This window comes from Diadema antillarum, unplaced genomic scaffold (assembly GCF_040938485.1).
Source record: "Diadema antillarum isolate AM-2024a unplaced genomic scaffold, OU_Dant_1.0 seq00001083_RagTag, whole genome shotgun sequence".
Taxonomy (NCBI): domain Eukaryota; kingdom Metazoa; phylum Echinodermata; class Echinoidea; order Diadematoida; family Diadematidae; genus Diadema; species Diadema antillarum.
The window spans coordinates 247,749-260,846 of NW_027271903.1; the positions used below are offsets into that span (position 1 = coordinate 247,749).

General features: G+C 39.7%; 1 protein-coding gene across 6 annotated transcripts in view; it reads right to left on the reverse strand.

Annotated features, from left to right (window-relative positions):
* Positions 1-13,098, reverse strand: part of LOC139743465 (zinc finger homeobox protein 3-like) — a 242,178-nt gene that overhangs the window by 36,058 nt on the left and 193,022 nt on the right. For 5 of the 6 annotated variants that reach the window (XM_071653946.1, XM_071653945.1, XM_071653948.1 and 2 more), the window contains one exon: positions 10,367-10,466. The gene's annotated coding sequence lies outside the window, so the exon portion shown is untranslated. Of the gene's footprint in view, positions 1-9,859; positions 10,467-13,098 lie in introns of those variants that run through there. The other variant, XR_011711761.1, reaches the window with a different exon arrangement.

The window sequence follows — 13,098 nt, forward strand, 5'->3', positions numbered from 1 at the left end:
TTTGATGAAGAATTGGTAGAATATACGCCTACAGACCATGGATGTATTTTGCAACTCTTTGGAATCTTGTAAATCAAAAAGATTTTGTGTCTATCTGCTTCTAAATATTGCTTAAGGTGAGCTCTTGATTCCCTCCCCGCTTCTCCTTTCCCACGCTTGTTCTAGTGAGTCTCAATGTACTCCGGAGCAAGAGGAGGATCGAGACCAGGGGATAGAAGTCCTCCTCTTATTCTGGGATGCAGGGGGTGTTGGGGGATGATCATAGCTGTGGGACTGAAGATCATAGCTGCAGGATAGAGAGATGGAGAGAGATGGATAAGCAGAGAGGGAGGAGAGAGAGAGGGGGAGAGAGGGAGAAGGATGCGGAGTGATGAGGCATTTGTAGTCTGCCTTACAGCACGTGTTCTGTCCAGAAGCAAAAATGCGGGGTGACAACTGTATAATCTCATTAGGTGGAGAGACCATGACATGCACAACACAGGGGAAATTCCACTTTGACGTTGAATAATCAAGAAAATTCACTTAGCATAATCATGAAATCATACGCATTTTTGCTTCCAATGTCTTCCGTTTCGCAGCAGTTGCAATCTTTATATCCCCCTCTCTCTTTTTCTCTCTATTACACTCCTTCTCTGTCTTGCATATATTCTTTCTCTCATTTCTATTTCCTCCTCCTGTTTTGGGCGAGATTCGTGATAAGATTTGAAACAAGCTGCACGAGCTGGGCGTGTTTTCCAGCTCAACCCGAGCAATTATTCAATTAACAAAGGAGGGGCTGAGAGTATAAGATGAATACGACGCGCAGCGATTCGTTACTTGCTTGATTAAATCCCCTATGGGTACGCAAGACTTCCATCTCCCTTCTCCCGTCCATCCCCTGTGGGTTCAGAACTCTAATTATAATACAAAACATACTTCATGTTGTCCCATGCAACTAAAGTCACAGAGAAGAAATTCTACTTCGTTAGATGATAATTGAAAAACTCTACTTGCGAGGATACCTTTTTAGTTTGCAAGTTCTTTGGCATTAATTTGAGAAAGGTAATGAAGGTAGTAATAACACAGCTTTTAACTTCTGGTCTTCCATTAGGTACGTTTAATGTATGATGCAGTTTTAATGAAGACGAATAATGACAAACCCTATACTTTCCTTCTTTCAGAACTTGACCTTTTCATGGAGTGCCATTACTACTCATTACCATACGCACCAGAACAACTGTCCTGACAAATGACGGATGACATAAAGGAATAATCTTCTATTAGCTAGAATAGCACTGCCCTAGTAAATCACCCAGGCCTCTATTAGCATTTCTGATGTACTTATTAATGCATGTTATCGATAAATGTACATCTTCATTACTTCAGACTGGCGACTCCGAGTATGCCCCGTGCGTGACATGGAATGAACTCACAAAATGTAGTTTGCGTATCTCAGCATCACTCACTTTAACCCATATCTGCTGACGAACACATGAAGTTTTTGCCTCTAGATAATGGATGAGTAGTTTTATTGTGTGAGACATTTTGTCATTACAGATACGTGATCTCATAATACCAAGAAAGGCAAGGTGCATTCTTACGTGTCCATGATTGTAGAACAAAAATCTGGGTATCTAGAAATTGATGCTACATGCTCTTTACAACAACTCAATACACACAACTTATTTACAAGCGACTCCTTGCCCTCCAAATACAGGCATAAAAAGAAATGAAAATATATTTTGCTTCATTATTCCCATCATTTGAGAATATCTCCAGATGCACTGTAGAGGCTATATTCAAATCATTTGTTTTTCTAAATATATATTGCTTTCATCCATACCTACTTAAATATTTTGTTGAATTTCATGTTAGAGTCATCCAGCTGAGAATGTGTAAATTTCAGATCAAACACAAATATAAACTATTTATATTTAAAGACTCAATTCTATGTGAAACTTTCTATGCAGCCTTAACCTAACCATTCAAATGGTTCTAACCGGTATAAAAACTATTGTTTCTGGGAATGTAATTATTCTTGGTAATCTCATGTCAATATTTGACTAAAGAAGCAAGGTAAGCAGAGGCTGGCAGATTTTCTCATTAGCTGCAACCTTAAAACATTGGTCTCTATAACCCCTTAATAAATAAAACAGGAGTGTTTCTTTTTATGTCGATCATTGTTTGCAGAGCAGCTAAAACTACAACAAATGTGTACATGAGAAGAGATTATATTCTCTTTGTGACCCTGCACCTCAAAACAAACAAAAGTCGCCAGACATGAATTTTTAGTTGAGACCATATTCTGAAAGAGCAGACTTTAAGCTTTAAAATGATGTATAACTCAAATCAAATGGACTCTCCTAACCTATCTAAATATTGGAAAGAAAGCACAAACTCAGGAAAAGTGTGAACTGAGAGAAGAGGCTCTGAGGTACAGTGTCTATTCAAGCGCTTAATCTTTACCAAACCGTGCTGGCTGTGCGATGAATGGAACAAAAAACAGGAAGTAAACCACCAGAGTAACAATAATGAAGGTATTATCAGATTAAACTGAAATTAAGCATGCCTCATTAACACATTCTGTCCATAATTAATGCCTACTTTCAAAGCAGTAGCACTATCCTTTCAAAAGTTATTAGAGTTGAAAGTGAAGAGTGTGGACAAGGTTTTTCAGAAATGAAAAAGGGATTCTAAAGACACACTTAATCACACTATTCTACCAAAAATGTTCGAGATAAACTGCTAAAAAAACACATTTTCCTGCCCGTTTTATGATACCAAATTTTAGCATAACGTAAAAGAAGACCCGCGCTTTCAGAAAATATGAAAAAGTCAAGTTCAGCTAGGTTGACCCATTTCACTTATTTTCAGTCCTCAGGCAAAATCAGTGTGTGCGACTTTATGTTCATTTTGAGGTGCACGGTCACCTTTGACTTATTAAAATGTTCCTGGCAAATTTTCTTGAACCAGAGTAACATGGATACCAGATGATTGGTTACTTCAGTCCTAAATGAAATTTTGCCAAAATTCTCTTCTGTTAATCAGCCCTAATAAGTGTGGATATATTTAGTGAACGATATCTACTTTAAAGGTATAATTTACCATTTGCAGATGAAACAAAAACCCAGCATTAGTGCTTCAAAATAGTTCTTAAATGGGGGTTAGGGATAGAAACAACCAATGTAAAAATTTGAATCAGTATAATCAATATTAAGTACTGTTAAATGAAAAACGTGAACAATAGATATACTAAAAATGTTTCTAGACTAAACCGTCTACAGTTATGATTTAATAAGAAAAATAGTGATATCTCCTTATATTTTAGGCTTTATTGCAAATATTTTATATGGTAGGATATTTTGTGATACGACTGACCTACACATATGTATCAAAAGTGATATCTCGAACATTTTTTCAAATCACTGCTCCCAAAGGTAAACAGGACCTTTAATAATAATCACAGCCAAAAGATGAGCCCTCTTTTTCCATTTTTTTTTTCTATCATTGCATGTAGTTATAACACATTCCTGGCCTTGGAGAAGGAGTTGCACACTCACAAATGGTGCAAATCATCAACTTTACACAGAGCTGACACCAAGCTGGTAATAAGAATCACTTCTGGACTAATCAATAATTCACAACTTCCATTTCCCTCTCTTAATCCCCAAGCACAGCTTCTATCAAAGAAAAAAAAATCAAACACTCTATTACACCAGAGTTTGTTTCAGATGAAATAGTAGCACAGACAGACAGAGAGGGAGAGAAGGGAAAATTACCCCATCAGGCATAATTGGCAGAAGTATATTGTCTTCTGGGAGAAAGGAAAAAATCTGAGGAAAAGAAAGAAAGAATGATTAAACTCACAGCATATTAGTGGAGAAGATAGAGAGGAAAATGTGGTGAAAATGACAAATATGAATATTGAGAATTCAGATACAATGCAACTAATTGTAATGAGATGACACCTCTTGCTCTATCTGAAACCCCCCCCCCCCCCCCCCCCCTGGTGTACCTTCAACATGCCGTCTGAGTGGTTCTACCAAGCAACAAGAACTTCTAGCACCCATTCATCAGTCTTTCCCCCTCTATCCCCCCCCCCCCCCCCCTATCCCAACACCCCTTGTCCCTTCCCTCTCTGGTAGGGTTTCCATGTGTCAGAATTGGATGACTTTGCCACTGGAACAGATGAATTTCCCTCTAGAATTCAGAGCAGAGAGCTCACTCCAGTGTGCTATAGGCAATGCTAAATCCTCATCAACTCATGTAATTTTTTTTCAGTTTCTTTCTCCACTCATCCTCATAATTTCCACTGCCTCTCAACAACTGTCCAATCTGTCCAGACATTTCTGGTGTTGTTTCAATTGCAATGAGTTTCAAACTGGACACTGGCTGAGAGGGAGGTTTTAGAATATTTTTAAGCTATGTTACATAATCATATAAATATTTGTAATTCTGTGCTTTCCTGGAATCAGAGTAAATTTTTTAGAAGATATTATCTAATCAATAATCATAATGAGGTACACAAGATGACACCAACACATAATTTTTATAAAATGTCATCAACTACAATCAATAGTGGAATAATCTCATTATGAGATTTACAATCATGACACTGACATCTGAATATGAACATTAAATTCTTTGTAATATCTCATCTATGGGAATAAAAGCAACAGACAAAACCCTGTGACAAAAAGTAACAAAAGCACAAACAGTTCTTTCAGTCAGTTCACGTGTCTTCAACTGATGCATAGCTCCTACACAGAAAAAGGAGATCTGCTTTGTGCAAGAAAAAAGCCAATCAGCAATGAAATTGAAATCAATACATCAGTTTCACCCCATCTCCAATGGGTGTACCTTCTTCACATTAATGAATAAAACCCTAAGATTTCAGTCAAAAGATGAGCACTCATAACATGCCTCCGCATTTCTTGAGGCCAGTTGATGATACACATTGCCTCTTTCTCTTTATTGCCCAGAACCTCTACAAAACATCGTCCATAATACCCCCCTCGTTTTATCAGTTTGTCCGTCTTCAGCTGTTGAACAGATCCTACCGTCATCATCTCTTTTTGACACACAGACTTTAAAAGCTGATCAACAAATCTCGCATGGCAACCCGCCCTGTGGTAAACTGGAATTCGAACATGGTTCCCACGGCCTTTATTTTTTTCTTTTTTTTTTCTCCAGCAAAAATGTGCTTAGTACTTGAAACCCCAACCATCTTCATTTCTGTCTTTTCTTTTTAATATTGAATAAAGACCATTAATTCATAAAGAATTATACATGTCATCTTACTTGCAGTTGCTATGGGAAGTATTGATATCACATTCCAGTGTCCTTGAAGGTTTTATCAAACTTACCTTTTTTCTTTGCTGAGTAAATCATACAATTTTTCTCTATTTTTCAAACACAGAGTACTCCACCTATTTACACATTTTATATCATACAATACATACCATGTATGATAAGTCTTAAAAAAAAACCACACAACTTTTTATGAATAAACAAAACTCCAGCCTCACTAACAATCAGAATGTTTCACAGTTCTTTATCAACAAAAGACAACTCAATGCCAAATAGTGCTGCTTAAACCTACAAAATTCTTTATAAGCTACATAGTGTATGTAATGGTATGCATACATAAAATCGTAAAATGGACATTGATAAATTTTGCAACAGTTTAAAGACCTAAGAAGTAAAAAAGTAAAATGACAGTCCCACTTTGTTTTTAATTATGTGTCATTTGTATTTTGTCGTCATTGTTTTTCAGAGAGTGTATAGATAACAATATTTTGTGAGCTTTCTTTGACCCCATCCCAGTAATGGTCCCCCCCCCCTCCCCACGAGGGCCATGTGGAACACAATCAGCGATTAATTTCACGCTTGTCACTCGCACATCTCCCTAACACCACTTTAGTTGATTAACTACCTCACATAAACAGAGCGGCATCATCTGCATAATTAACTTATGAATTTGAACTGGGCAGCCGCCGCCTAATCAGACTTTATCCAGGAAGAGAAAAGAAAAAAACCCAGAGAAGAAAGGTAAGGAAATGAGAAAACAGAAAGCATTTGACAAAATATATGGACCAGGGTATTCGCCATGCTTTTAGAGCCATGCATACACATAAAGGCGGAAATCCAGGTGTATGTTGGGCTAGAAATGGAATGCACGAAGCTACGGGATTGTTGTATAGAGGAGAGTGTCGTATGAAATCTGTTGTGTGTCACACATCATTTGTCTGTGTCCATGACAGAATCTCTATCACATTCTCAACCAACTCTCTATTTTTTCTCTCTCTCTATCTATCTCTCTATCGCTGAGACGGAGGGAAAATGATATAATCAATCATTACGGCACTCCACTGACATATTTCTCATCCCATTTCCTTCCATACTTCTTGAATAAATATGCCCACATACAACATTGCCTTCGCCTTATGCATGTGCGCTGGGTGGCTGGGAAATACGATTAACAATCAATGGCAGGAACTTCTTTGCATTTTTAATTGCAAAAGTGATAATGTTCATTTAAGTATCTTATGCATTTTTGCATAGGTCTAATGATATTCTGAACACATTTCAATGATTAGCTGGTGGATTTAGTCAGTGGCAAGTCATCTATTCTAGTGTGAATTTCATGTACTTGCCGGCAATGCAAGTCTCTTTACCCCATACACCTCATCTCCTGTTTGGTTAACAAGACTCAACTGACGCTGCTTAAAACACAGGACATGAATGCATCATTAATGACTGAAGGAACTAATCTAATTTGCAGCAGCATTTGGCAAGATTAAGATATTAATGTGCCAGCCATGTTTGGCTTATCTAATTGCATTTAATTCAACACAGAATTTCAAATGAGCTAAATCCTGTGCAGTTTTCTCCAGCTTGGAAGTGGAAGGGGGGGGGGGGATGGGGAACTTACATGCACGACACACGCTGCCTCGGTAATGTGTGATTGCGCTAATCATATTAGACAGTTTAATTCCCTAGGCTCATTTACCCTGTCTTTGGAATGGAGGGGGGAAAGGATTCATCCACGATCCAGCATCGCATCTTGGCGATTAGCAGCAGCCTGTGTCTGCTAACGAGTTCCGTCTAATTAGCGATGATGACAGCCCGAATGTTCTGCTAATGTTTATTACATTTGGCAAGAATAGAATAAAAGAGGGAGAGAGATAATGGCCCAACAAACTGAAGCTGAAATGTTTCTATAATTGCAGCGCATGATGTTATGCAAATGGGAAGTTCAGGCAGACTGTACCATAGCTTGCAAAAAACGCACAGATAAACTCAATCTCCAGGTATTCATCTCTTTCTCTCTTTTCTTGTTTCTTCTTCCTCCTCCTTTGAACCTGTCATCACATCTCTGTCCATCCTTCAGCATCTCACCCTCGCCTCCTTTCTGCCGGTCTCTGCCGGGGCTCATTAAACAGCTCTCTGATTCGCAGGAATAAGTCGCCACACCAAAGCAGGCAATGTCTCTCTCCTTCACACATAATTCTCCAGCAGAAAATTTCAACTGGAAGACCCGACAGAAATCAGTCAAATGCAGTGAATGTAATTCACCACCTCGAGATCATGTCAACATTACAGAAGCCCAGATGCCATTGTCAAGATGTGTCTCTTCCTCGGAAGTCTATCTCCAACTAGTGATGATAACTGGTCTTGAGTAACAATTTCATATCCTTCAACATACACAAAAAACTTCAGTCTTGTAAGCCTGATATGCAAATAAGAAAAACGAAAAAAGAAAATATATTCTAAAATGACCTTCAAGCTTTTGCAAGGTACTGTGGCTTTACATCTTGTGTGTGTTGTTTGTTGTTTTTTTTTCTGGGGGAGGGGGAATGGTCGATATTGTTGCAAGAAATTGTAGAATTTAAGTTTTGATGAAAAATAAGAAGAAATGTATATCAAAGACTATTCCCTGTAAATAGGTTGAAATAAACCAGGTGAGGTATAAACATTTCTAAAACATTTTATGAGGATCAAAAACATCTATTCACATTGCTGACATACTGCTTCCTTGGATATCATCCCTTTTGAGTTCCGGGAAAAAAAAAAAAAATTATGATGCTCAACTGCTCTTGATTGCGCCAACTTCTTTGTTCATGGGGGATGTTAAATGACAAAATATCAAGGACAAATCTGCAGTAAAATCAGGAAGGAGAAATGTAAGATTTTTGACATTTCCGACAAAACCCCACACAAATGGCTTCGCTGTAGTAAAGTTGTGCTCTGCTCCTTAGCATGTGAATAATATAGGTTTGCATGCCCCTCTTACAGTAGACATAATACAGTGGCTGGTACTGTAACTACTCACATCAAATACTTGATGTGTATCCACACATTATGCAGTTCCTCATTTCCTGTGTACCTCACTCCCTGCATACATCTTCCTGTCCTTACATGACCAGTAGAGAGAATAGTAATTAGCCCATCATCACACTATGAAGCAGCGACCTACATTCTGCATTTTAGTGATTATTCAGACACTGGGCAGTGTGTATGCCTATACACGTTTGTGCCTTCCCTCGTATGTGGGAGGGTGTATGAGGATAATATTTCAATATCTCGACAGCACAAAACAAGGGGATCGTTAGCGCCGGGGTGCTAGGAAAGGGGCAATGAAGGGGAGTATCAGCACATAGCGGAGGAACGCGTTTTGAATGGTGCCCGGATTGCGAGATCCATCAATTAATCTGAAAGGTTTTAGGGGTCATGTTACAAAGAGCATACTCCCAGGCAAGATGGCCCACCAGTATGGCGGATGAAATCAACTCTCTCTTCCAGAAAGTGAGGGAGATGGAGAAAAGGATTCTGACCACAGGGACAACTTGGCCTTCCCTCCAGGCATGTAATATTTGCCAACTCCTCCGCTGTACGATTAGCACGTCCAAACCACTATGACTACCTTTAAGAAGTGCACACATTTTTGGGTGCGATTATGACAAATTATGAGCAAAATCTATGATTCATCTTGGAAAAGGGGGCTGTTTTAGGGTGTCATATACTGATGGCACATATGAGAATTATCTCCTCAAAATCAGGAATTTACCAAACAGATGGCAAAAAGTTTCAGGTTACAGAAGTTTTTCCGAAACACTACGTCTGTTTTCAACAAAATCAATGCATACATAAAGGTTCCTTTCTATCAACAAGGTGCCCAGATTTGGGATTTCCCCAATCAGTGTCATGTTTTTACACTTTTGTTCACCTCTACAATGGCAAATGACAACTGACATCTCCTAATCTGTGGTAAAACCTGGAATCTCTCTCAAAAGTTAATTTTAAATCAAATGCTAAACTTGACAGTCATCACATAGTTTGTATACAAAATACTTTGGAGTCCAAACGAGCAGGTAATCCCTTCACTGCACATAAAATAAGTCTATTCAAGACCTTAAAGTTGACTAACACCAGACAATCAACTTGTGTGCGAACTTATACATTCACTCCATTTTCTTTCCACTGGGTTCTGATGATTTGATTCATGTTAATTTTGGCTGGGGTCCACTGACTGAGTCACTGTCTCGTACAAGAAGCGTTGGCTGTGCGTCTGTGTCTGCTCCTCTGCCTGTCTGATTCTAGTGAGGACCTGGCTGAACCTTGAACTATCAAGACACACTTCAGCCCTAACTTATGGGAAGGATGCACTCCCAACAACAGAGCCAAGAGCTGCACCCCTCGAGGGGGATGTAATTTACCCCCTTCTCCAGAGGGATACCCTCATTACCCCTCCTCTTCCATCCGGAGGTGCTTGAAGCCAATCCACCTGTACCCCCTAGCCTGTGCCCCTAGATTGTCAGGTACGTAGCGAGATGATGACAAACCAGGCAATCAAACTCAATTTCATGCGACCCCTGATTCTCTTCATGTTGTGCTCCTGGCTGCTGGTCGCTGTGAAAGACAGATGTTTGATAATCCACATATCTCAGACACATAATGTGTCTCATCTAATCCCACCCATCTACCGTCTTCACTTCCTCCAAGCCATCAGATGCTTGACGGAGGAAGCAGACATGCTATCTCATGGCTTCTAGAAGGTTCCGCAAAAACAGAGTGGTCACATCTGGGCCATCGTCATCATTGCCATTATCATCAGCACCATCATTGTCTATATCATCATTAACATCATTATCTTCACTGCTATCATCATCAGCATCATCTATCAACAACATCAGCATCATTATTCTCATCATCAACATCATCTTCATCATTCTCAACATCAATTAATATGATCGCTATTTTCATTATCATCATCATCATCACTACCATTACCATCAGTATCATCATTGTGATCATAAGCAGCAGTCAGCATAAGATGATATTGCTTTGCCTAAAAACACCAATTGAAAGCGACATTTGTATTTACCTTTGGTCTGCTGTACCTCCAGGATGAGAATACAATAGTAGATGAAGTCAGAGAGGTCCTTTGTCAGTAAGTGGGTGGGTCCATAAGATGGGGGAGGAACCTATGAAAGAAGAGCAAAGAAGCCACATTTGTCAATGTCATCAGTATTACTGACACAAACAGCAGATCTCTGCATGGAATAAGCGACAAGAATTATCACCCCTGAATTCACCTTTCCAGTGCAAAATATACCAGTTTCATTCCCTTACTTTTTCTTTCTTTTCAAGGATATGATTCATTTTTGCAGTTTTTCATAACTTTCATTTCCTGATAACTTGTCAAAAACCACCATGGAGGTGTCCCCTAGATTATGATGTGTTGAACAGCAATACTTGTATGTCAGGTCTGATTACAAATAAAGTGCACAAGAAATTATCTGAATGATAACATGGTATGTTTTATTCTGAAAATAAATGCTATAACAATGGTTCTCATTTTCTAAATCAATCCCGTGATCAATAAACTAGCGACAGACTCACAAAACTGAACTCTACCAGAGTTACGATGAGGAAAACAGAAAACTGAAAGAAAGCGTCAAACTGCGATGGTGCCAAGTCAAGTGGATACCAACATGAGATGAAGTAATGGTGGTAGAAGATCAACAAGCTATGTTAAAGTCAGAGCAGGCAGATAGACGTACCCAAGTGCTAATTTCTGCTGATGTGCTCCCCCCCCCCAAACACACACCATCTCAAACAATGGTTTCCTCAGTTCCTTGGCTTTCATGGCCCATGAAGCACCCTAATGCCGGCGACTTCTGGGTATTATTTCCACCGCTGATGGGAGAGTGGTTGCCCTTCTTCTACCTTTTATCTCCCCAGCTCCTGACACATATAAAAGATGACATGCGGGACCAAAATGGATATTACACGGACATTCCATCGCTCAGATTACACTCCCACGGGATGCTGATTAAGAACACTGATGGCATCATGGAACTGGCAACAACCAGCTGCTTTTAATTACTGACGAGCTTGCCCCATCTTTCACTTCTTACCCGTCACAACATCTCTTGTACACTCTTGAAGAAAATGAGAAGAATACAATTTCATCAACCATATCATGACCAGAATGAAAGAACACAAGCAACAGGAAAGAAAATAGCTTTCTCCTATTTCACTTGGATCCACATCCACATCTTGTCAAAGATTTGCAACATTGTTGTATCAGTATTCAGGATATTTTCTAATTGTCGATAGTATATTCATAACATCTGCTTCAAACTGCAGGCAATGGACCAGGTAATGAGATAAAAGGAAATGTCTTTGGAGAAAACTTACTTGCAAAAGAGAGGGAAATCATTTTGCTCGGTTATTCCCCGTAGCGCCCTGCTAGCTAGACCTACATGTCTGAGAGATTGTCTTGCACAGGTGACCCGCCCGTCTTGGAAGCAAAGGGGGGAGGGGTTGCCACGGAAGCAGATTACTGTATGCCAGCCATCATCTCTGGCAGAAAATCCTTTGTCTGCTCTCCTGCTCTCTCATTCCTCAATTTCTGAAGGATTTTTCTTTTTGCGAAACTAAATAAATTGTGACCCGTAGGTGACCTTGGCAGGCAGAGAAATCCGCTAGTTGGCTGATTTGCAACTCCAGCACAATCAATTACCCCAGGAGCAGACAGTGGTTTCATCTTGGCCTCTGTTTCTCCCTCCTAATGGGTGCATCTTCCCATGCTAGGCACTCCTCCCCCCCCCCCCCCCTCTCTCTCTTCTCTCTCTTTCTGGTAGTAGTGGTGGTAGTGGTGGTAGAAGTGGTAGCAGTAACCCTAATGAGTGCTAATTGTGGCTTTATACCACAGAGATGCATACTCACACAGATTTCTTGATCCCAGAATTAGCTTCTTTTAACCCGCTGAGGACAAGTACTGATACATGTATTCCGCAAATTGGAGCCGACGGGCTTTCTAGCAACATGAAATTTTTTGCGAATTGCCACTGGCATCCAATGCATATTGTGTAGGCAAGAACTTTCGTGTGCATTTTAATTTCGCGAATTTTGGCACTCGCGAAATTCGCGGAATTAAAATGCACGTGAACATTCCTCGTTTTACAGTATACTCCACCAAGTTTCTATGGGAAATGTGATGTATAGCAAAATCAGCCCATCCTGAACCGCTTAACAGCTAGGCTAATACGATTCCACACGAGGTTCTATGTCACTCCTTCAGTCACAGAAAGGCATTTCTAGATGTATGGACAATTAAAGCAGCCTGTATAATTCAGCTAATTTCATGAAATTATAGACATTCAATTCTTTATCATTGCATCACAATCTCTACAAAGCCAGAAACGAAATACATTTTTGCTTCAGGCATTTCCTTCAGGCATTTGCAAGCTCATTTTTCAATCACATCCTCAAAAGCTACTAGTATACTTCAGCCATCCCTTTTACAGGGTGAAATACAGAACAGCACCATCGCATCACAATGGGGAACACAAATAAAATGGGCTGTGATAAAGGGGGTCTTGATCACCTTCAAACAGACTTGATGACTATATGGACAAGTGCCATCCCGCAGAAGTAGACAAACGCTTCTTGGTCCCAAGTCATTAGGGTCTGGCGCAGTCTTTGCCATTCTGTAATGGCTTCTTTTTTGTACGATTACTCATATCATTATCTTGAGACGAGGGCTTGTGTGGAAACACTGGTAGAAAGCATTAGGGGGACGCTGCTGCACCTCTTTCACAAACCAGC